The 22,986-nt window shown below is 41.1% G+C and overlaps 1 protein-coding gene across 1 annotated transcript in view; it reads right to left on the bottom strand.

The window, feature by feature from the left end:
* LOC113021310 (TANK-binding kinase 1-binding protein 1-like) overlaps window positions 1-14,588 on the bottom strand; it is a 32,766-nt gene extending 18,178 nt beyond the window's left edge. Inside the window, exon 1 of the mRNA XM_026165906.2 lies at window positions 14,465-14,588. The gene's annotated coding sequence lies outside the window, so the exon portion shown is untranslated. The remainder of the gene's footprint in view (window positions 1-14,464) is intronic.
* Between the last annotated feature and the right edge of the window lie 8,398 nt (window positions 14,589-22,986).

Below are 22,986 nucleotides of genomic sequence, written 5' to 3'. Positions count from 1 at the left end.
TTCTGCACTTGAAGGTAGATAGTGCCTTGGAGTTGGCCTTCAGTGTTGTCTTCCACGTTCAACACTGAGTTCCTGATGAATGTTATAAGTGCATTATTAACCTTGTATAGTGCTAAGGACTCCAGTATCCATGTGCTGTGCATTGAGTCACAGAGTGCCTTGTAGCCAATACAGACAATGCTCGGGTCTGTCTGGTCAACTGTTCTGTGAACCAATAGCTGGGGCTTTACGCCCTGTTGTTGTTGTTTTTTGTTTTTTTTGCAATATGTCTCTGAAGTGTGCTCATATCTCACTCATGTGCTTATTCAACTTGGTTGCTATGATATCTGAGAGGAGCTTCCATGTTGTGGAGAGGCAGATAATTGGCCAATAGCTTGATGTTGTTTTACCCCTTTGATAGCTATTGTTCTGCCCTGTGTTGGACAGTATGAATGAGTACATACTGTTAGCAGACATTTTATTTGTACTGCAATCCATAGATTGCTATTAGCTTCTTCATTCAGTAGTTGTGGGACAATGTCTGGTCCTGGTGCTCTCCAACTCTTCATGCTGTTGTTGGATACCTTCCTTTGTGAGGTTGCTTTTTTCCTACTCTTAGGCCCACCAGCCACTTGGCATTGGTGTAGTGGGACACCTTTTTCTCTCAGATGTTCTTCTAATATTGCTTATTTTCATTTCTGGGTAGGTCTGCCCTTGAAGCTGACAATACACCATGGATGGATCTTTGGAGACCAGGCCATTTATTCTTTTGGCCTCTGCTTCTCTGGTATATCTCTTGAGCTAAGTGACCAGAGCTGTGAGTCTCTGTGTGGCATATTCCAGACCCTCTGTTATGGAAACCCTGTTGTACCTCTTTATCATTAGTTAACTAACATCCTTACTGATTTTGGCTTCCATTCTTCTTTTTCTTTGTATCTGTGGAGTTTCATCTTATACCGAAGTGCTTCTAGGATTAATGTGGCAGTGATGTAACTGAGTTAAATGGTTTTAGTAACACTGTTAGTAAGAATCTGGTTAGATACCATATTTCTATGATTTTCAGGGCCAAGTACAATAACCTCAGTTTTATCTAAATTAAGAAGCAGAAAGTTAGCGGCCATACAGGTCTTTATGTCTTTAACTAATTGCAGTTTAACTAATTGGTGTTTGTTATCTGTCTTCATAGATAGATAGAGCTGGGTGTCATCAGCATAGCAGTGAAAATGTATGCTATGTCTTCTAATGATACTGCCTAGGGGAAGCATGTATAATGTAAACAGAATTGGTCCTAGCACTGAACCCTGTGGAACTCCATAGTTGACCTCAGTGTGTGAAGAGGACTCTCCATTTACATGCACAAATTGGATTCTATTAGATAGATATGATACAAACCACTGCAGCGCAGTACCTGTAATACCTACAGCATGCTCTAATCGCTCTAATAGGATATTATGGTCAACAGTATCGAACGCTGCACTGAGGTCTAGCAGTAAGGGCACAGAGATGAGTCTACTGTCAGAGGCCATAAGAAGATCATTTGTAACCTTCACTAAAGCTGTTTCTGTGCTGTGATAAGCTCTGAAACTTGACTGAAACTTCAAATAAGCCATTCCTCTGCAGATTATCTGTTAGCTGTTTGACATCTACTCTTTCAAGGATTTTTGATATGAAAGGAAGGTTGGAGATTGGCCTATAATTAGCTAAGACAGCTGGGGCTAGAGATGGCTTTTTGAGTAAAGGTTTAACTACAGCCAGCTTGAAGTCCTGTGGTACATAGCCGATTATTAGAGATTGTCATGGTCCTGGGTCGGTGACCCAGCGTTTTGTGTTTCCTTTTGGTTTCATCTTGTGTTTTGTGTTAATTCTAATTTTGTATTAGTTCTCAGGGTTTGGTGCTTCCGTGTTTTATCAGCCCTACCTGTGTCTGTCCTCTGTGCTCTGTTCGTATCCCCGAATTTGTGTTGTAAAACAGTCTGTGTGTTTCCTGTTTTACTTTGTAGGTCTGTGTCTCGTCTTGTGAATTAGGTTCGGCTGTGCTCCCCTCCTGTGTGTCATTCCCTCATTACCTTGTGTGTATTTATAGTGTGTGTCTGCTCCTACACCTGCTGATTTTGTCTCATGTGTGCCAGAGGCCCCCATGCCTGCTGGTTTTGCCTCATGTGTGCCAGAAGCCCACGTGCCTGCTGGTTCTGTGACTGTTTTCGCTGGGGGGTCCGAGGAGCCCGTCCAGCCATAACCATCATTGGCAGCTTCTGCTGGGGGGTCCGAGAAACTGCTCCAGCATCCTGCTTTTGCTGGGAGGTCCGAGGAGTTGCTTCAGCTTGCTGCTTGCTGCTTCCAAGAAGCCCGTTCGGCCATCACCGCCGTCTATCGCGCCGTCGTCTGCAGCGCCACCGCCTGCGGCTTCCATGCCATCGCCTGCAGCGCTGCCTCAGCTTCAGCTTCGCAGCATCCTCATCCACGCCTGCAGCGTCAAGCATCCTCATCCATGCCTGGTCCAGCCCCAGCATCAGCCTCGCATGGTCCAGCTTCAGCTTCGGCCTCCTGAACTGTTAACGCGCTGCCACTGCCTTCTGCGTGGTCGGCCTTGACTTGTCCAGCGCCGACGGCGAAGCTTGTCCAGGGGTTGGCCACGTGGCAAGCGATGGTGCAGGTTCCACAATAGAAGCTCCTGAAAGCTGAAGGCTCTGCCTACCATTATACTTTTAAAGAACCACAAGTCACCACTATTAGGGTGAGATGGGACTAGGAGGTCTTTACAATAAGATGGAGCCTGATTATTGAAGTGTGTCAGGAGAAGCATTTTAAATGTATCTGTGAAGGTTCTCAGTCATCCAGGTCATCGTAGTCTAAGGAGCTTGGAAATAAAAGAGTCTGGACTTCTTTAAGTTTTCTTGAAGACGTTTCACCTCTCATCCAAGAAGCTTCTTCAGTTCTAGGTGCAATTGGTTGAGAGTCCCAGATTTTAAGCCCTATGGGAGTGTCCGCAAGAGGGTCATGGACCCTGTATCGATCCTCTACCTAATCACACGAGCCAAGGTGTGAAAACGGTGTGGGACACAATCAGCCATAGTGAAACCTAGCCCCACCCTATCATGTGATTTATATTATTTATTGAGGTCAAATGGCCCAGGATGTGAGTGCTATATGTTAAGGTGTCTGGGAAGGGATCTCAAAAGCTGGATTATAGACATCAGACTGTTGGTGTCGTAGCCACCTCCTCTTTCACTCCTCTTTCAAGCCATCTGTTTTCTCTATCCAAAATTTTAACATTGGCATCCTTGAAAGAGAGACCTTTAGACTCAGTTGTACATCTGCATCTGAAGGATAAATGATCTCTTTTTTAAAATCCAGATAACCCAGGGGGGAAAGCTGTTTGTGAGTCTGGAGGTGTGAGAACCTTATAAACCTAAGATACCGTCTGGAGGGCAACGGGTCAAACAGGTGGCAGGCAAGATGCAAGAGGCCACCTGTGATGGCCCTTGTTTTCCTGAGACAGGAGCAATTGACGGCCTCCAGGGTGGCGGAGGACAGCTAAAATAAATAAAATAAATAAAAAATAAAGATTTTTTTCAGCAGTGTTACCCTATGTGCATGCTTCCTGTTCTCATCTGTGGGCCAGACACCCAGGCAATAGGAAACCATGCTCTCCAATGAGGTGCGGTAGACAGTCAACAGCAGCTTCTGGTCCAGGTTGTTCTTCCTGTGTTTACAATAAAACTTGTAAAAACCTTAACACTGCTCTGTATTGTGTCTGTGCTTGAATCCACTCATAAGTAGAGATGGCACGATACCACTTTTTTATGTCCGATACCGATACCGATATCATAAATTTGGATATCTGCCGATACCGATATGAATCCGATATAGTGTTTTTTAATCACCAAAACTGTTTTTTAAATATCTTGCTGCATTTTGTATAAGTTCATACTCAAGTTTAAAACAACAACTACACTAAAGCTATTCTGTTATACCTGTATGCAAAAAAAAATATTTCATAGTTCAGCAATACTGATCAATCTAATAAACTTAAACCTACACCATCCTCCCTATTCTGGTATTTTAAAGAGTACTTAGCATATATATTAAGCAACCTAACTAATAGAGTTCCAACTCCCAGCAACAATAAAAATAAATAAATAAAAAATAGGGAACCACCCCTCACGCTCCACCTCATGATGCTTAATCGACGTAATCAACCTTAATTTGATGCAGTGTGAAAAAAAAATGCACAGAAATCAATTATTTTTCAAGAAATATTAAATAGATTCAACATCTTTCTTCAACAAAATTGCAGACTGCACAGATGGTACCTTCCCAAAGGAAAAAGTACTATAGCTTACTAGGGTATATATATTAGACTTAATAGTTACTATATACAGTAATTGACTTCTATTCATTTTACATCAAATTAAAACTTTGGGTGTCAGATAATTATTTATTAAAAGCTAGACATTTTAAATGAGAATAAGAAAGAAAAGTATGTCTTTGTGCCCCCTTTTCCCTGTTCATGCCCTATCGGCCCCCCTGGCTAAACTTTGCTAGATCCGCCCCTGCACAGTTACCAGCGTCAGCTAGTAGAAAAAGATCCTCGAGTAGAAAGTAATATTAAATAAATTCTAACAACAGCTGATCAAGCTTAAACGTGCTGCTGTTGTTCAGCCGCTGGTTTCCTCTTTCTGGTGCAAAGTGGGCCAAAAGCAAACTAGAGTCACGGACTCGACAGAAAAGCCGATCAGCTGATCGTTAAGCAGTTTCATGATTGAAGTAGCAGCAAGAAGAGGCAGTCGTTTGTTAAGCTTAACGCAGGAATGCTTTACAAACATTCAGAGATGGACTTACACACTTGCTTTACTTCTCTCGGGATAACTTTATCGGAGATGAAATGCCGGGTTGCTAGCGAAGCTCCACATGCTATCCAGACCACTGACAGGTCCCGCATGCCACAGCCGCTCTATCACGTGATGCATACTGCTCCGACTGCTAACGTTCTGAGGTGAGTTACGGCGTGTTGCAAGTTTTGTGAGGTGCTTTCGTGATATTTAATGGATCGGATTACATTTTTTTATTTTTCTCCGATATCCGATCCAGTAATTTAGGTCAGTATCGGACCGATACCGATACATAATATCGGATCGGTCCATCTCTACTCATAAGTACTGGCCTTCAGGTGCCTTCACACCGCCGACTCCATACAATGACTAACATAATTTGCGGCTATGCAGCAGAAAGATTCAGTGTTGTCAAGAAAGTAGATACCAAGCCCACTTACACAAGAACCACTTACACCAGAGCCATCAAGATCCAGCTGAGGCAAGAGCTCCATACCTTCAAAAAACATATAAGGTGTAGTGAGAAGAAAGAAGAAACAAGCTGACCTTCAAGACATCCTAAGGAGGTAGAAGGTTGGGGACCCTTCGGAGAGCAGAGTAGCAAGGATCTTCATGTTGACCGTCACTTCTAGGACAGAAACATCAGATTGTCATCGGCAGGAAAAAGGGATTATAACCAGATGTACCATCTTAGTCATCCGATAAGAGCATTTATGGATGACCTGACTGTTACAACAACATCAGTTCCAGGAGTTAACTGATGTTGTTGTAATATCCAGGAGGTAAGGACATCTTGCAAGGCCTTGAGAAACTTCACCTTTACCTGGGCAAGGATGAGCACTAAGCCCACCAAATCAAACTCTATGGTGCTAAAAAGGGGGAAAGTGGCTGACAAATTCCATCTTTCTTAGATAGGATTGGCATCCCCTCCATATCAGGGCAGCTAGTGAAAAGTTTTAAAAGTTGTATCACTGAACAGGCAGAGAGAGCTGTGGAGGTGGCCAAGTCATTCTTCAGGCAGAAGGATTTGGTGGGTACACTGGCATCCAGGAGAGCTTGCTTGTTCCCACCCCCCCCCAAAAGCCTCACATGGACAAGGCTAGAGAAAATGAGAGAGACCACATAATCCAAGAAGAGGACTGAGCAGATGTGAAGGAAGAGCAAATGTGTAGGACAGTGGGGCTCAGGCAGCAGGTGGCCTGGACAAAACGTAAGCTACAGTGGAAAATCACCTGAGGAACATCATGCAAGCGGATGTCCATTGTGTCTGATTCCTCATCCATGCCCTACCAAGCCCAGCCAATCTCTATTATGTGGGGCAACCATGAGACACCAATCTGTCAGCTATGCTCAAAAAGGGGATACTTAGAACATCTACAGAGTAGATGTCCAAAGGCTCTGCAGAAGGTTGCTACCACTGGCGTAACAACCAAATGCTGAAAGCAGTGGCAGAAAGCATTGGCAATGCAATCTTCTCTGGGAAATAACATCTTGCCACGAAGAGGAGAATTGCCTTTGTCAAAGCTGGAGAGAAGTCCTGCCAACAGCAAAGGACAAGGTCAGGTCTTCTCTACACAGCCTGGAAGCTACAACCCCATTTGGGGAAGCAATTGAAGTTCCCCCAGCACATTGCTAAAACATCCATATCCATGATCCATGGACGGTTGCTGCTGGGATGCAAGCTGGGGTCTGATCAACTTCAGCTGGGACTGGATTTGGAAGTGGATTTGAATGTGTAATCTCTTTTGTTTACTTTATTTTTTCTTCTTTTCGCACTGAGAGAATTGCAACTCAGTTTCGTTGTTTAATGCTTCATTGCTACAATGACAATTCACTAGCAGGGACCACTTCCTCGGTAACGATGGGCAATGAGGGATGAGGAAGTGTGTATAGTGCTGCGGTTTGGGGAAGGCCTTGAAGGGGACTGGCAACGGCTCTCGGGCCGGGCAGATCCCCATGTACTAACGAGAAATAAATGGAGGAAAGGAAGAGAGGAGAGGAGAAGAGGAGAAGAGCAGAAAGAAAAGGGGGGGGGGGGGGCAGGGGGAGCATGAAAATGAGAACAGCAGGTATTGGAGGGGGGGGGGGGGTTATAGCCTGAGGCCGGAGGGGGAGTGAAGGAGGAGTGGTCCCGCTCCTGAAATTCAGATGATATCTCCACTAAAGAGTCTGTCTCTGTTTTCTGATGTGCTGGTGTCATGCGTTGCTGTGTAGCAGGCAGGTTGAGACCCAATATGCAGAACTCAGAGACAGAACTAAACTCAAAACAACTTTACAAAAAAGTAGACGGGGCAAAATTACAAGAAACTCAGGATACTAATGGGGAAATGCGAAACACACAGGGAACACAGTGATGGGAGGTACTGTGCCGAGGCTTCAGAGCACATGTAAAGACATATAAAGAATAAAACAAGATGCATAAACACAGACAGGGACGAAGACAAAAGAACGTGACATAGACAAAAGATAAATAAACATGAAGACAAGACTGACTAAGCACGGAAGATCTAAGAGAAAGGCAGACTTGACAAAGGGAACACAGGAGGACAGAAAAAACAACCCTGAAGAAAATCTAAAAATGATAACTATAAATACCAAATATGAACAAAAACACAACCTAAGTAAAAATCCCCTCCATACAACTCAAAACTGAACACTTCAACAAACCAAGTCAAACAGAGAATATCACACACACACAGCTGGATAAGCAATTCCAATCCAGGAGGTCCTATCTCACAACTTACAGAACTCAAAGAATCTTTGCTAACATCTTGTTGTCAGATACTACAGTCTAGCATAGTCCATGACTCCCCATGTTTCTTTTGGCAGTAAAAGGGGGACCAACAGAATATAAGGCAAGTGGCCATAATGTTATGCCGTCTGTGTCGTTATATTCCTCTGTTATTGGTTGGCTTGTACAGGTTTCAGTAGCATTTAAAGTAGGAGAACTAGTAAAACTGTCTGTATTGTACTCTGTATTTTTAATCCCTATACAGATTGAATGTCATATGTGGCTGTGTGACAGGCAAGGCAGAACCCAAACACAGGACTCGAACACAAGGGAATTAGTTTTAAGGTGGCAGCTATGATGGCCAAATTAAGCTTTCTGAAACATTGAAGCTTGTATTCAAAAAGGTTTCATTACTCGAAGCTGTTCAACAGTCCTCTTTTGTGCCATCTTGTGGCCAAAAGTATGAAGAGCAGCTTGAATAAACAGCTTGAAATGAACTGCTTCCTACAGAGCTGAGTTGACAGTTTCTGTTTAATATCATGTGACTGAGGTGCTTTGAACATGTTTTTATGTATGTATGAATGTATGTATGTATTTATGGGGGGGGGGGGGGGGGGGGAGTGAAAAAGAATGATTATTTGATTAATAAATACTTTTGATAAATAAACTTTTTCTTAAACGTGCTGTGTTATGGTCTCCTTTTGTTTGACTTCTTGACATTTGAAAGCAAAACATTCTTTATAATAATATACAACACGCTCTTATAATAGGTTGGGAGTATGCTTGTGCTGTAAGGTCCCCATTTCCACATGGTTATGTAATTAACCAATGCACAGCTACACTTGTATATAATATATTATAACTTATATCTATAATGTATTTTAGGTACTTTTTTACCTTGGGGTAGAATTTTTTAAAAACTAGTAAAATAAAAACAACACATAAGACTGTTCTATTTATTTTTTCTTTAGGAATAGGCAGAATGTCCTCTCTTTCTCGCTGGCTCCATGTCTCTCAATATGTCACACACTTCGCTCTCTCACACAAAATCACAACAACACAGCACAAATCCTGCCAATGATTCCCTTCATTATAAACCATGGAAACAGGTATTGAAGCAGAGACGTACCAAATGAAGCTTCACACATCACTGATCATGTGACTCAGGTTAGCCGAACCAAGCCTCGACACTGCTTCAGAAGCAGTGTGTTGTTTTTGGTTTTCTGCACCAGAGCCTCCGCTTCAAACGGAACATCACTAAAAAACTCTAACGAGGGAGAAATTAGGAACTGGGAACTAGAAAACATGGAAAGTATAGGGTACAGGGAATCACACAGCAAACAGGGATGACGCAACAACAAGCAGGGGGAGACTAAAATACACACAGGATAATTAAACGATGAACTAACAGGACAGGGAAAGCAAAATTGAACACACAGTAGTACACAGACACTGTCAAAATAAAACAGGAATTAACGTCAGCTGATTCAGTCCCAACTGACCTATTTTAAAAAATGTGTCTCATTACCAAGAAACATCTCATGATGGGTAAAAACCAATGAGCTCTCTCCAGACCATTGAAACAGTGGCGTGTCTAGAAAATTTTTGTTGGGGGGGCCAGGTAGGGGCACAGATTTGGAGAAGGGTGGCAGATGTAATTGGCAGATAATGTTTAAAAAAAATTCTACCAACCATTAACCATAATTCAATAACCCTGTAAACCTAATAACCGAATGCGCTTTTAACTCTTATTAGAATGAGATTTTAACCACTACGGTGCAAAGTTTTTAGATACTGTGTTGATAAAGTACAAGAGATACAATCAGTGCTTTGTCAGTGTTTACTCAGCATTCAAGGACAGCAATATTTGCATAGTATTTTTACTGACACATAGTGCACATATGTTTTGGGCAAAAACATTTTTTAATATTAAAATACGAACATTTGTAACAAACAATTGACAAATTAGCCAATGCCAATGCAAAACTTTATCTGCCTATTAAAAAAAGAAGATAATCTTCTCACAAACTGGTGTTTGATTTTGAAACAGGAAAAAAGTGGGGAAACAACTGAAAAGACTAACATTTGAATGAAACCTGAAAGCAAGTAAATACTTTCTATGCTGCCTTATGGTAAACTTTGGTAATATTGATGTATGAAGAACAACACTGGCTGATGATGAAATACAGTCAGCTGGCATGGTGACACTGCCAGTATTAACCTGCAGGGCTGGACTGGGACAGAAAATCTGGCATTTTGACTACAGACCGGCCCACCAGGTATAATAATAATAATAATAATAATAATAATAATAATGGATACTTTATTGGGGAAATTATATGGGGAAATTACTTGTTTTTCTCTGCATTTGACCCATTCACTCAGTGAAGCAGTGGGCAGCCCACTAAGCAGGCGCCCGGGGAGCAGTGTGTAGGGACGGTACCTTGCTCAGGGGTACCTCAGGGTAGCCGTTAAGTGGATTCAAACCGCCGACCTTCCGATCATGGGGCGACCACTTTACCTACTGAGCTATCCCTGCCCCATTAAAGCCATAAAGACTTTGAATGAAAACAAATGCTGTTGTGACAGTGATGTACACTGTCTTTCTGGTATATGTATGATTTCTATACATTTTACGTCAGATAAAAACTATGGTTGTAAGATTTAGATAATTATTTAATAAAAGCTAGATATTTTAAATGAGAATAAGAAAGAAAAGTATTTCTTTGTGCCCCCTTTCCCTGTTAATGCCCTACCTGGCCCCCTGGCAAAAACTTCCTAGACCCGCCCCTGCACAGTTACCAGCTGTCAGCTGCTTAGAAAAGGATCCTGGTGTTATTTGTCTCTCAGAAACAGTTCATAACTTCCCTTCAACTCATTCATGTCACCTAAAAGGTAAACTTGTTTCTCCATCATCTGTTCAGCTCTGATGATTCAGTAAGGACATCTCCTGGTTTCATCTTCATGTTTCCCTCTCACCACATATCCAAACTGACATCATGACCAGCAGCTTTACAGCTGTGGCTCCAGCAAACATCAGCTGATACTAGAAATTAATATTAAATAAATTCTGACAACAGCTGATCAAGCTTAAACGTGCTGCTGTTGTTTAGCGCGACATCAGCAGGTTTCCTCTTTCTGGCGCAAAGTGAGTGATAAACAAACAAGAGAGAAAAGCCGATCAGCTGATCATTGATCAGTTTTATGATTGAAGTAGAAACAGGAGAGGGAGGGGGGAGAGAATGAGAGAAGAAGAGGCAGCTGTGCAGCGTAACGACAGAATAACTCCAGCTTTGTGTCTTTTTCCATTCTAGCTAAAGTCCGGGACAAACTGCGTCTCTTCTCAGCTCAATACGAAACGTGTAATATTTTCTCTGAATGAGGGACCATCCCATTTTTTTAAGGAGCCGTTGGCAACTCTACTAACTAACCTTATGAATAAAATAAAGTTCACTATCAGTAACATCACCCACCTAAAAACTCCATCAAGCTGGCTAGAACGCAGTACGAGTTATTGCAACTGACAGTAAAAAGTCAGCACAACGAAAATAAACTGCACCTAAACTTAGTTTATATCTGACCCAGATAGACTGCAGGTCATAACTTCTTACCTGAAGTTCAGTTCACCTGACACTCGGACTGGTGGCCTCCTCGGGGCTCTCCACCTGCCTCCCCTTCCCTCATCCACCTGCTGGCCTCTGTGGGAGCCCCGCCATAGATACCACCAAACAACTGAGTTATTTTTACACATCTGCCAGCATCTGGCCAGCCCACCACCTGTCATTGTTCATGCCATTACAAAAAAATAAAATAAAAAAAATAAGCCACCGGGCATATGCCCGGTATGCCCGATGGCCAGTCCTATGTTAACCTGCAACCAAATCTGCAGCTCCATACAGCAATGTTACGACTTAGATTATATCTTATAACTCATAACTCTTATGTTAGCTGCCCTCAGTAGCATACTGTCTGAAATATACGACGGCTGCAATAATTCTTTAAGTGTTATTTTCTCCTTGGGATTCTAATTTCACCGAAGTTTACTAAACTCAACAAACTTAATATTACTTACCGGGACATTTATTCTGTCTTCATTTTCTTTCACCGAAAAATTGTTTCCTGCAGTGCCGTCTTTCGTGCTTGGCTCTCCTACCTTTGCTAACGTGATGCACATAGCGCAGAAGCCGATGCTGCATTCACTTACACTCGGATATCTGAGCTTCACCGTGAAAACATAATCGTACATTTGTTTGAATTTTATTGTTTTACCTTTGGGGTGGCACCTGGGGTGGCCAGTCTGGTTGGGGGGGTGGCCTGTGCCCCCCCAGGCCACCCCGCTGGACACGCCATTGCATTGAAACCTTATTGTTGCAAAACATCTTGATGGGATTTGTCACAGAAGAATTCCTAAACTACTGAATGTGCCAGTGAGCACTGTTGGAGCCATAATCTAGAATTGGTAAGAACATCATTTTACCATAAGCAGGCCACGACCAGGTGATCCCCGCAAGATTTCAGGAAGGCAGTGAAAAGAATTATCAGAAGAGTTTTCCAAGAGCCAAGGACCAGTTGTGGAGAGCTACAGAAAGACCTGAAATCAGCAGGTAGAATTGGTTGAAAGAAAGCAATAAATAATGCGCTCAACCATGTATGGACACTCACCACACCGCGTTTACAGTTTGCTGACCAACATTTAGACAAGCCTGTGAAATACTGCCAGGATATAGCCTGATTAATTAAGACCAAAACTAAAGCATTTGGATGCCATAATACACACTATGTTTGGAGGTAAAAACAGACTGCATGTCGCCCCAAAAACACCATATCAACAGTGAAATTTGGAGGTAGGAACAGCATGGTATGTGGCTGTTTTTTGGCATTCAGCATTTGGGGGGGGGGGGGGGGGGGGTCATATAATTGAAGGAAAGATGAATGGAAAGATGTTCTGAGACATTTTTGATTAAAAAAAATCCACTGCCACCTACCAGGATGATGAAGGTGAAACGAGGGACGTGTCAGCAAAACAACAATCCCAAACACACAGCCAAGGAAACGCTCATTTGCTTATAGAGAAAGAAATCTTTGCAAGCTCCTTTGAATAGAGAAAGAAAGTAAACCTCCTAGACTAGCCCAGCCAATGACCTGACCTGAATCCTGAAAACTTTTCCCTGTGTCATTTCTGCATCATTAGTAGTAGTTAATTATGTACTTCTATGGTTTGATTTATTTGCATGTGTGGGTTTGATGGGTTGAGACATTTGATGAGAATTTCATGTCAGTAGCACTTTTAGAAATATATTTTCTTAAAAAATTGGTGACGTGTTCAATACTTATTTTACCCTCTGTATGCACTCACCAGACAATGTATTAGGTTACCTGTTGAACTGCTTATTGCAAATTTTAGCCAATCACATGTCAGCAACTCAGTGCACTTAGGCATGTAGATGTGATCACAATGATTAAAGTCCAGCCTTAGTATCAGAACAGGGGGGAAAAAAGGTGATTTAAGTGAAATTGCATGTGGCATGGTCATTGGTGCCAAACGGGCTAGTCTGGCATCAGTGAGTATTTCAGAAACTGTTGATCTACTGGGATTTTCTCACATAACCATCTCTAGGTTATGTAAGCACTGCTCATATAACTAGGTCTCTATTTTAGACCATTCTCTTTTTTAAAGCATGACCATCCAAGTGTGCACAGAAAAGGCACATTTAAGTCATGCTTTGCTATGCATCATTATGCACAAAATTCAAGAACTGATCATGCAAGTGTCACAACAAAACTGTTTGATTATTAGCTATAATGTGATTGATGATTTTAGTCCAGCAATTTTATACATTCAGTAATAGATGAACACTCAATGCTGGCCGTCAGTGAGAGCACATTTAATCTTTTTCCGAAATTTTATATTAATTTAAGCTTCAATGTATTCTATTCGGTAAGCTATTACAGTGCTCATATGCAGTGGATCATTAGTTTTGGGGAAGAACAGTATTATACTATTTTGGCTGTAGCGCAGGTGATCTACTAATAAGTTAGTGGTCCATCCTCACTGCTCCAGTCTGCATGCCTAAGTAGCCTCACACACTGAACACCAAGTTTCTCTCTGATGTATTCACTGGAGAATGAATGCATGTAAATGTTAGATAGAAAGCACTTACTAACACCTGTAGAATATGTGTGAATGGATGAATGAGTCGTGTTGTATAAATAATGTAGAAAAGTGCTATATAATAACCAGTCCATTTATATGATCAGTTTGTCTGAGTTATAAATAGGCCATCTCAGCTCATTTCAAAAGCGATTTCAAAAGTAGGGTCATGTCTGTACTAACCTTATTGTGTGAATAGCACGATTTGTGATTTGCACATTTTCGAAAGCCCCCCCCCCACACACACACACACACGCACGCACACTTAAGAGGAAATTAGCTAAGGTATTGACAAAGTGTCCAAAACCCGACAGTACTTGAAGGCAACACGTCTAATGCGATTGATAAAGCCTCGCATCTCCATTGCTCCTTTAGTCATAACTGCAAATAGTCACACACGCAAAAACACACAGTCTCACTGTGTCAAGTGTATGTCATTATATTTCTCTATCCATGCTTATATTGCAGGGGGATATTGCAATCTATACAATCTATTGTCGAGCCGGCTAAAAAAGAAAATAATCTTTCTGTGATGTAACAATAAATTAATGTGTGTTTTTAAAAAAATCGCTACAACGGTGTTGCTGATGCTTTTCCCCGAGAGCATCCTCCGTTGCGCCACTAAAGCATGTCATCCTGACCCGTTTCGAAATGCAGACATGTTTTAGCCGGTAACATAACAGGACAGCAGATACAGTAGATTGCAGCAACACGCACAATATCGGAAATTAGAGAGAAGACGCATGCGGCACTAAAGCTACTTTTACTCACGGCTCTGAAGAAACGCCATGAACATGATGGTATCGTTGATCCTGAGGAGGGTCGACATGACTGGAGTCTGACATCAGCAGTGTGTGTAGCGGGGTTGAGTGTACTTCCCCCTCCCCCTTTTAACAACATGGGGAGGGTAAGCGAAAAGATGAATACTGAGGAAAACCAGCTCGCAAAACTTTTTTACTAAACTGTCTAAAGGGGAGTTATTCATAAAGAAACACTTTTGAACATAGGCTTTCTCACATTCTATGACCAGCCTCACGAAAACCCTGTATTGGGTATGGGGAATGAGAAGGATGGATGGATGGATTGCATATACAGGGGTTAACAAAATCATTTTGGACATGCAACAATCTGTGAGATCTGATCTTCGTCTACACACAACACAATATCCATTTATCCACCTTCTTCCTCCTACACAACTTAGCAAGCCTGCCCCAGATGGCAGAGGACGAGAGGCAGGGTACACCCCGGACAGATCGCCAGTCTGTTGCAGGGCAAACACAGAGAGACAGACAACCATTCACTCACACCTATGGTGTGGCCACTTTAGAATCACCATTTATCTAACCCCACTAACTGCACATATGGTGACTTTGGGAGGAAGCCGAGTACCCAGAAAGACCCCACATAGACACGAGGAGCGCATGCAAATCCATCCTTTCCCTGACGCTGGAATTGAATTCAGGACCTGGAGGCAACAGTGCTAACCATCCCATTGTATTCAGACAAAAACAATCTACCCTTCCTCCTTTCATTCCTCCCCTGATGACATTTAATTTTCAATTTTATTTATAAAACGCCAAATCGAAACAACAGTCATCTCAAGGTGGCTAATATTGTAAGGTAAAGACCCTTCAATAATAAGGATACAACCCTAACAGTCAAAGGAGCCCTTTGAGCAAGCATTTGACAACAGTGGGAAGGAAAACTTTTAACAGGAAGAAATCTCCGCCATCACCATTTTCAGGGAGGGACAGCTATCTGCTGCTACCAGGTGGAGGTGATGGGAGGAAGAAGACACACTGTGAAAGAGAGCCAGAGATTAATAAATAACTAAAGATTAAATTCAGAGAGGTGTATAAACACATAGTGAAAAAAGATGAGTAAAGAAGAAATATTAAGTGCATCAAAGGGAAGCCACAACCTAGGCCAATTGCAGTTTAATTAAGGGAGGATTCAGGGTCACCTGATCCAGTTCTTACTATATATGCTTTATCAAAAAGCAACGTTTTAAGCCTAATCTTAAAACTAGAGAGGGCCCCTGCACTGAAAAAAAGAACAGGTTGGATTTACTTAATTCAATAGTGGACATTGGTTGCACACAATTGCTTTGCTTTGGCGGAAACTTAAACAACTTATTCATATTCAATAACCTGTGCATTTTGTGTTGATGAAACGTGATTGAAAAATGTTTAGATGAAGTAAGTTGAGCTCTTGGAATATTTTAATCCTTCACAATTTTGTCATTTTATTCCAACACTATTCATTAACTTTTACCCCAATACTACTTGGTCACTTAAATACTACATGTTGTCTTCATATTACATAATGTTCAACAAAGTCCAGAGTCTAGTTAACATTTGAACCCAGGACCATAATAAATAGCATACACGTGGTGTGTGTGTAGTTGGCTGCCTGTCATAACTCCAGTGATTTACCTGCAGTTTGAAATCTCATGTGATCTTGTGAATTTCATGTCCAGAAACTAACCACTCTTACTAGAATATTTCATGTCATCTCAACAAGAACAAATTAAGTTAGTGAATTTCATACAGATACATGATTTAACTAGAAAGTGCATTTTCTGAAGAAACTGCAGTGTGAATGCTTGAATCTGAATGTATGCACTGAAATGAATTAATTGCTGAATTTTGAGTTAAAAATATTGAATGAGATTAAAAAACAACAACAAAAAAAAAAAACGAATTTAACCTGAAAACAAAGGTGCTGAACTGCTAAAAGCTGAAGGTTACACAGAAGAAGGAGTTGGAAAAAAACTGAAAATGTTTTAAATGTAAATTAGAAAACCCTAAGAAATGAGAAAAGAACATTTAGAGTCAGAAAACATCTGAATGAATATTAAAAGGTCATATTCTTTGAATCACTGAATGACTCAAATGTGATCCCTCCACTTTGATCCACACAGTTTAAAAAGTTTAAATGCCTGAGCTTTGAAAGATACGGTGTTGGAAAGAGAACAATAATGGCGACAATTTGAGGGTAAAATGATGGCTGTAACACTGTGGACACAGCAGCAGTTGAAAGAGAAGTGCTTAAGATGAATCTTGGTACAGTGGCAGGCAGAGCTCGTTAAGCAGGCAGGTGTGAGCCTGGTTGCTATAGTGACCGCACCCAATGGCTCCATACACACGTACACAGACATGCGCCTCACTTTTGCTGCTTAAAATGAACAGAAAAGTCAGGCCGAAACAAATCGCTCCCAAATGAAAAGTAAAAGTCGTATTGACAAAATTCTTTCACCGTGAGCGACAGCAATGTCTAGTCTACCTAATTCTCAGTTTTCATGCCTGTGGAGCTTATTATATGGACGTGGTGACAGTGGAAAGACACCATGCTCTTCTGATTTTCAAACCAACCTTCTGAGCCATTTTAACATTAGAGTCTATGGAAGAGTTGGAGGGAGGAGGCTGTGCATTGGTGACATTTATGAAAGAACCATAACACCTAGTACAATAGTAAACACATTGGATGAAAGAGGACAGCCATGGCTACGTTTTGAGGGTAAAATCATACCTGTAGAGCAAACGCTGCGGACACAGCAGCAGTTTTAAAAAAGATTTTAAGATTAATTTTTTTGCTCCTCTCACTCTAGCAGTTGAGCTGTCTCACTCTAGCCCCAACATTCCGTCCCATACACACCCATTATAAACTCTGAAACGGGTGAAAAAACATCATGAAACTTAAACTGGAACTGAAGAAAAAGTATAATAGATATTGAAAAGATAAATACAAGTTGAATAGTTGAATGTCTTGTCTTCGTTTTAAAGTTTGAATGGTGGCTCTATGTCAATGTATGTGGAAGTAGATACAGTTTAAAGAGGAGGAATTTGAATGAGAATTTGAAGGGTCTCTCCATTGAAATACATTATAAATTTTTGTTAAATAAAGTTGAATAAAATAAAAAATATAAATGTTAAAAATGAGAAAAATAGAAGCAGTGTTGTCCAAAAGAATAGGAATCTAACGGTGTTTGAATGGTTTTTCTAAGTTGAACGGTTTTGAAGGAGATAGATTACAAAAAACGTACGGAATACAGAATAATAATAAATAAAAAAATAGAACTAGAAAGTGCATTTTCTGAAGAAACTGCAGTGTGAATGCTTGAATCTGAATGTATGCACTGAAATGAATTAATTGCTGAATTTTGAGTTAAAAATATTGAATGAGATTAAAAAACAACAACAAAAAAAAAAAAACGAATTTAACCTGAAAACAAAGGTGCTGAACTGCTAAAAGCTGAAGGTTACACAGAAGAAGGAGTTGGAAAAAAACTGAAAATGTTTTAAATGTAAATTAGAAAACCCTAAGAAATGAGAAAAGAACATTTAGAGTCAGAAAACATCTGAATGAATATTAAAAGGTCATATTCTTTGAATCACTGAATGACTCAAATGTGATCCCTCCACTTTGATCCACACAGTTTAAAAAGTTTAAATGCCTGAGCTTTGAAAGATACGGTGTTGGAAAGAGAACAATAATGGCGACAATTTGAGGGTAAAATGATGGCTGTAACACTGTGGACACAGCAGCAGTTGAAAGAGAAGTGCTTAAGATGAATCTTGGTACAGTGGCAGGCAGAGCTCGTTAAGCAGGCAGGTGTGAGCCTGGTTGCTATAGTGACCGCACCCAATGGCTCCATACACACGTACACAGACATGCGCCTCACTTTTGCTGCTTAAAATGAACAGAAAAGTCAGGCCGAAACAAATCGCTCCCAAATGAAAAGTAAAAGTCGTATTGACAAAATTCTTTCACCGTGAGCGACAGCAATGTCTAGTCTACCTAATTCTCAGTTTTCATGCCTGTGGAGCTTATTATATGGACGTGGTGACAGTGGAAAGACACCATGCTCTTCTGATTTTCAAACCAACCTTCTGAGCCATTTTAACATTAGAGTCTATGGAAGAGTTGGAGGGAGGAGGCTGTGCATTGGTGACATTTATGAAAGAACCATAACACCTAGTACAATAGTAAACACATTGGATGAAAGAGGACAGCCATGGCTACGTTTTGAGGGTAAAATCATACCTGTAGAGCAAACGCTGCGGACACAGCAGCAGTTTTAAAAAAGATTTTAAGATTAATTTTTTTGCTCCTCTCACTCTAGCAGTTGAGCTGTCTCACTCTAGCCCCAACATTCCGTCCCATACACACCCATTATAAACTCTGAAACGGGTGAAAAAACATCATGAAACTTAAACTGGAACTGAAGAAAAAGTATAATAGATATTGAAAAGATAAATACAAGTTGAATAGTTGAATGTCTTGTCTTCGTTTTAAAGTTTGAATGGTGGCTCTATGTCAATGTATGTGGAAGTAGATACAGTTTAAAGAGGAGGAATTTGAATGAGAATTTGAAGGGTCTCTCCATTGAAATACATTATAAATTTTTGTTAAATAAAGTTGAATAAAATAAAAAATATAAATGTTAAAAATGAGAAAAATAGAAGCAGTGTTGTCCAAAAGAATAGGAATCTAACGGTGTTTGAATGGTTTTTCTAAGTTGAACGGTTTTGAAGGAGATAGATTACAAAAAACGTACGGAATACAGAATAATAATAAATAAAAAAATAGAATAAAGATTAGAAGAACAATACTGTGAATGCTTTTCAAGCATTCACACTAATAAAGATTAGAAGAACAATACTGTGAATGCTTTTCAAGCATTCACACTAATTATTGTATCTGGGACTTTCTGTCATGACGAATTGGGTTAAAGGACTCAGGTGCGAGACTCCTTGCAGAGTGACAGTGGATTTATTCACAGTGAAAAGGTGAGTCAACAGTTCGAGTCAGTAATCCAAAAAGGGCAGTGCAGTGATACGGTGGCTTCTCCCCGTGGTGACAGTGCAGTGACAATCCAAAACAACTCCTTGTGCCCACTCCTCCGATCCCTGAATCCTGGAGGCAAATGAGAAAAACACACGCACAGTAACGAAAACGTTCTCTCTCCTTCACAAACTGGGTATGCTAGTCGCGACTACGCTGCCCGTTTTAGTTCAACATTCCAGCATTGGTTGTGACTCGACCGCACCGTTAAATAGGTCTGCTTCAGATTAGTTGTAGCCGGCGAAGTGATTACGCACAGGTGCGACCATTCCAGCTCAGGACACTCCCCCCGGGTCAGCTGCCGTTCCGTGCCACGGCTTCCGGAAGTACATGTTCCAGCAGAAAAAACACACATGCACAGGATGGAGAGGAAAACACGACAAAGTACACAAACACCACCAAAAATTGGCAAGGCGATCGGTGAGGACCGTCTAGCCGTGACACTTCCCACCATTTGACCTTAGAGCTAAAGAAGCACCACTAATCCAGAAGTAGTTATCTCACTTGACGCTGAGAAAGCTTTCGATCGTGTAGAGTGGAGCTTTCTTTTTGCGGTCTTACAAAGATTTGGTTTCAAGGACAGATTCATTTCATGGATTCGACTGTTGTACAAGGCACCCCAAGCCAGTGTCTATACAAATGGTGTTTCCTCTGGCTACTTCTCATTGTCACGCGGAACGAGACAGGGTTGCCCCCTGTCCCCCCTACTTTTTGCTATTGTAATTCAATCCCTATCTATAGCTTTGAAGGCCCTTCCTCATTTTCATGGTATTTCCCGGTCAGGCCTTGATGTAAAATTGTCTTTATATGCAATGTTTCTGATCCCTTATCTAGTATACCATCGATTGTGTCTCTATTAAAAACAAGTTCGGCTCTCTGTCAGGTTACAAAATAAATCTTCTTAAAAGTGAGTGTTTTCCCATAAATTCTTTAAGTCTTACACTTAAACAATCTGACATTCCTTCTAGACTTAGCCCTGCCGGCTTTAAATATTTGGGAGTTAACGTGACTCGTAATTTGACTTCTCTACACTCTTCCAATTTCTCCCCTTTAATGACTCAAATTCAATCAGATTTTCAGAGATGGAAATCGCTACCTTTGTCCCTAATTGGTCGGATCAATGCTGTAAAGATGAACATTTTGCCTCGATTGTTATTTCTGTTTCAGAGTATTCCTATATTTTTACCTAAAGCTTTTTTCAAAAAGTTAGACCAGCTAGTTACATCGTTTTTGTGGGGAGGGAAACATCCCAGGGTGAGGAAATCATTATTACAGAGACTGACATTTGATGGTGGTCTCGCCTTGCCTAACTTTTTATTTTACTATTGGTCCTCTTATATTCACAAATTGACCCATTGGCTTGAATCTGCTGTGGTGCAAACTGGAGCGCCTGTCGTGCACTTCCTCATCCTTAGAAGCTTTATTGTTCTCTCCACTACCACTTAAGCCTTCTCATTTCACCCAAAATCCCGTGGTACAGTCTAGTCTAAGTACATCTCTGCATCAGTACACATGCCCATCACACAGAACCATCTGTTTACTCCTGGCCTCATTGATGGTACCTATGTACAGTGGAAGCATCATGATATTAATACGTTTAAGAATCTCTTTAAAGATGGCACTTTCTTAACTTTTTTAGACCTGTGTTCTGAAACAAATCTTCCAGCTACTAATCTATTCCATTATTTTCAGGCACGGCATTGCACTTCTGCTCTCCTCCCCTCCTTGTCATGGGCTGGGTCGTGTGACCCAGTGTTTGAGTTTTGTGTATTTTTGTATCCATTTTTGATCTAGTTAATTTCTAGGTGGCTATTTAGTCCTTTATTTCTTAGTTGTTTCTGTCATCTCCCCCTGTACTCAGTCTCCCTGATTCGTGTGTCTACCTGTCATGTTTCATGTCTGTGTGGTTATGTTAAGTTCATGTCATGATTTATCTTCATGTCTCTGGGTTTCCTGTTTTATTTTGAAAGAGTCTGGTGTTCTTTGTTCACTGCATTTAGTTTTACTCTCCCCTGTGCTGTAATTATGTTTCATTCTAGTCAGCTGTGTCCTCATGTGTCTCCACTTCCCCTGATCGCCTCAGGTGTGTATTTAGTCCTCAGTCTTGCGGTGTTCAGTGTCGCGTCGTCTGTGTTCTCACCTCCGTGTGTTCACGGTCAGTCTTTGCAGTGATCATCATAGTCTCTGAGTCTTCTTAGTTTGTCACAGTATTAGTTTTCCCAGTTTAGTTATAGTCTAGTTTAGTCACGCTATCCCTGCTTTGTTTGTACACTTTGTCTTCAGCCATAATAAAGGCTCGCTTTCTGTTAAGTTCACTCCTGTCTACTCACTTGTGTACGCACCTGGGTCCATCACACACACCACCGCACGGCCTGTCTCCGCAGACCGTGACACTCCTAAACTCTTCTTCCAAATGTCCAACCGTGGGAGGAATTCTTATCCCTTAAACCCAATAAGAAGTCAATTATATATTTAATATATAAACAACTTATGGATTTAAATGTCCACTCAGTTGTTAAAATTAGGGGGGCTTGGGAGCGGGAGTTAGGAGTAATTTTTTCGGATCAGCAATGGGAGAAAGCAGTATCCAGTGTCCGTTATAGTACGTCCTGTGCCAGGTTACAACTTATGCAGTTCAAGGTGTTGTACAGGGTTTACTATTCAAAGTCTCGTCTGTCTGAGATTTACCCACAAGTGATGGATCAGTGTGAGAGATGTCATGCCACCCCATGTGACCAAGGTCATATGTTCTTTCTGTGCCCAAGACTCCATGGCTTCTGGAGTAAGTATTCAGTTATTCTTTCCAAGGCTCTTGGGACCCAAATCTGCATGGACCCTTTTCTGGCTGTTTTTGGGCTTCCAGTCAACACTGGTCTAACCGACCCTACACACTTCAAAATATTAGCCTTTACATCACTTTTGGCTAGACGTTGCATCTTACTCCTTTGGAAATCTTCAAAGCCACCTTCAGTTTCTTTTTGGTTTAGAGATGTGATGTCATTTCTTAAATTGCAAAAGATAGGCCTTGTGGCGAAGGGCAAATACAGAGAATTTTATCGTATCTGGGGCCCCTCCGTAAACTATTACAAGTCATTAAACGCTCTACCAGCTGATTAATATCATATCCCCCCCCCCCTTTTTTTTTGTGTGTGTTTTGGGGTTTGTTGTTTGTGTTTGTTTTGGGTTTCGTCTTAGGTTTTGTTTTGTTTGTTTGTTTTGTCAATTTTATTTAAGCGTGTGTGTGGGTGTGCCTGTGTGTGTGTGTGTGTGTGTGTGTGTGTGTGTGTGTGTGTATTATTGTATCTGTTCATGTAAGAAAAACTAAAAAATATGTGAGGGGAACAGATTGTATTGTCATTGTAAACTAGTGTACACTTGTCTCTCAATAAAAATATGAAAAAAAAAAAAAAGAACTGAAGAAGCTTCTCGGATGAGAGGTGAAACAT

Source organism: Astatotilapia calliptera, chromosome 4, assembly GCF_964374335.1.
Source record: "Astatotilapia calliptera chromosome 4, fAstCal68.1, whole genome shotgun sequence".
NCBI lineage: Eukaryota > Metazoa > Chordata > Actinopteri > Cichliformes > Cichlidae > Astatotilapia > Astatotilapia calliptera.
Note: the sequence above shows the minus strand (reverse complement) of the source record. Positions and strands in the feature narration are given on the sequence as shown.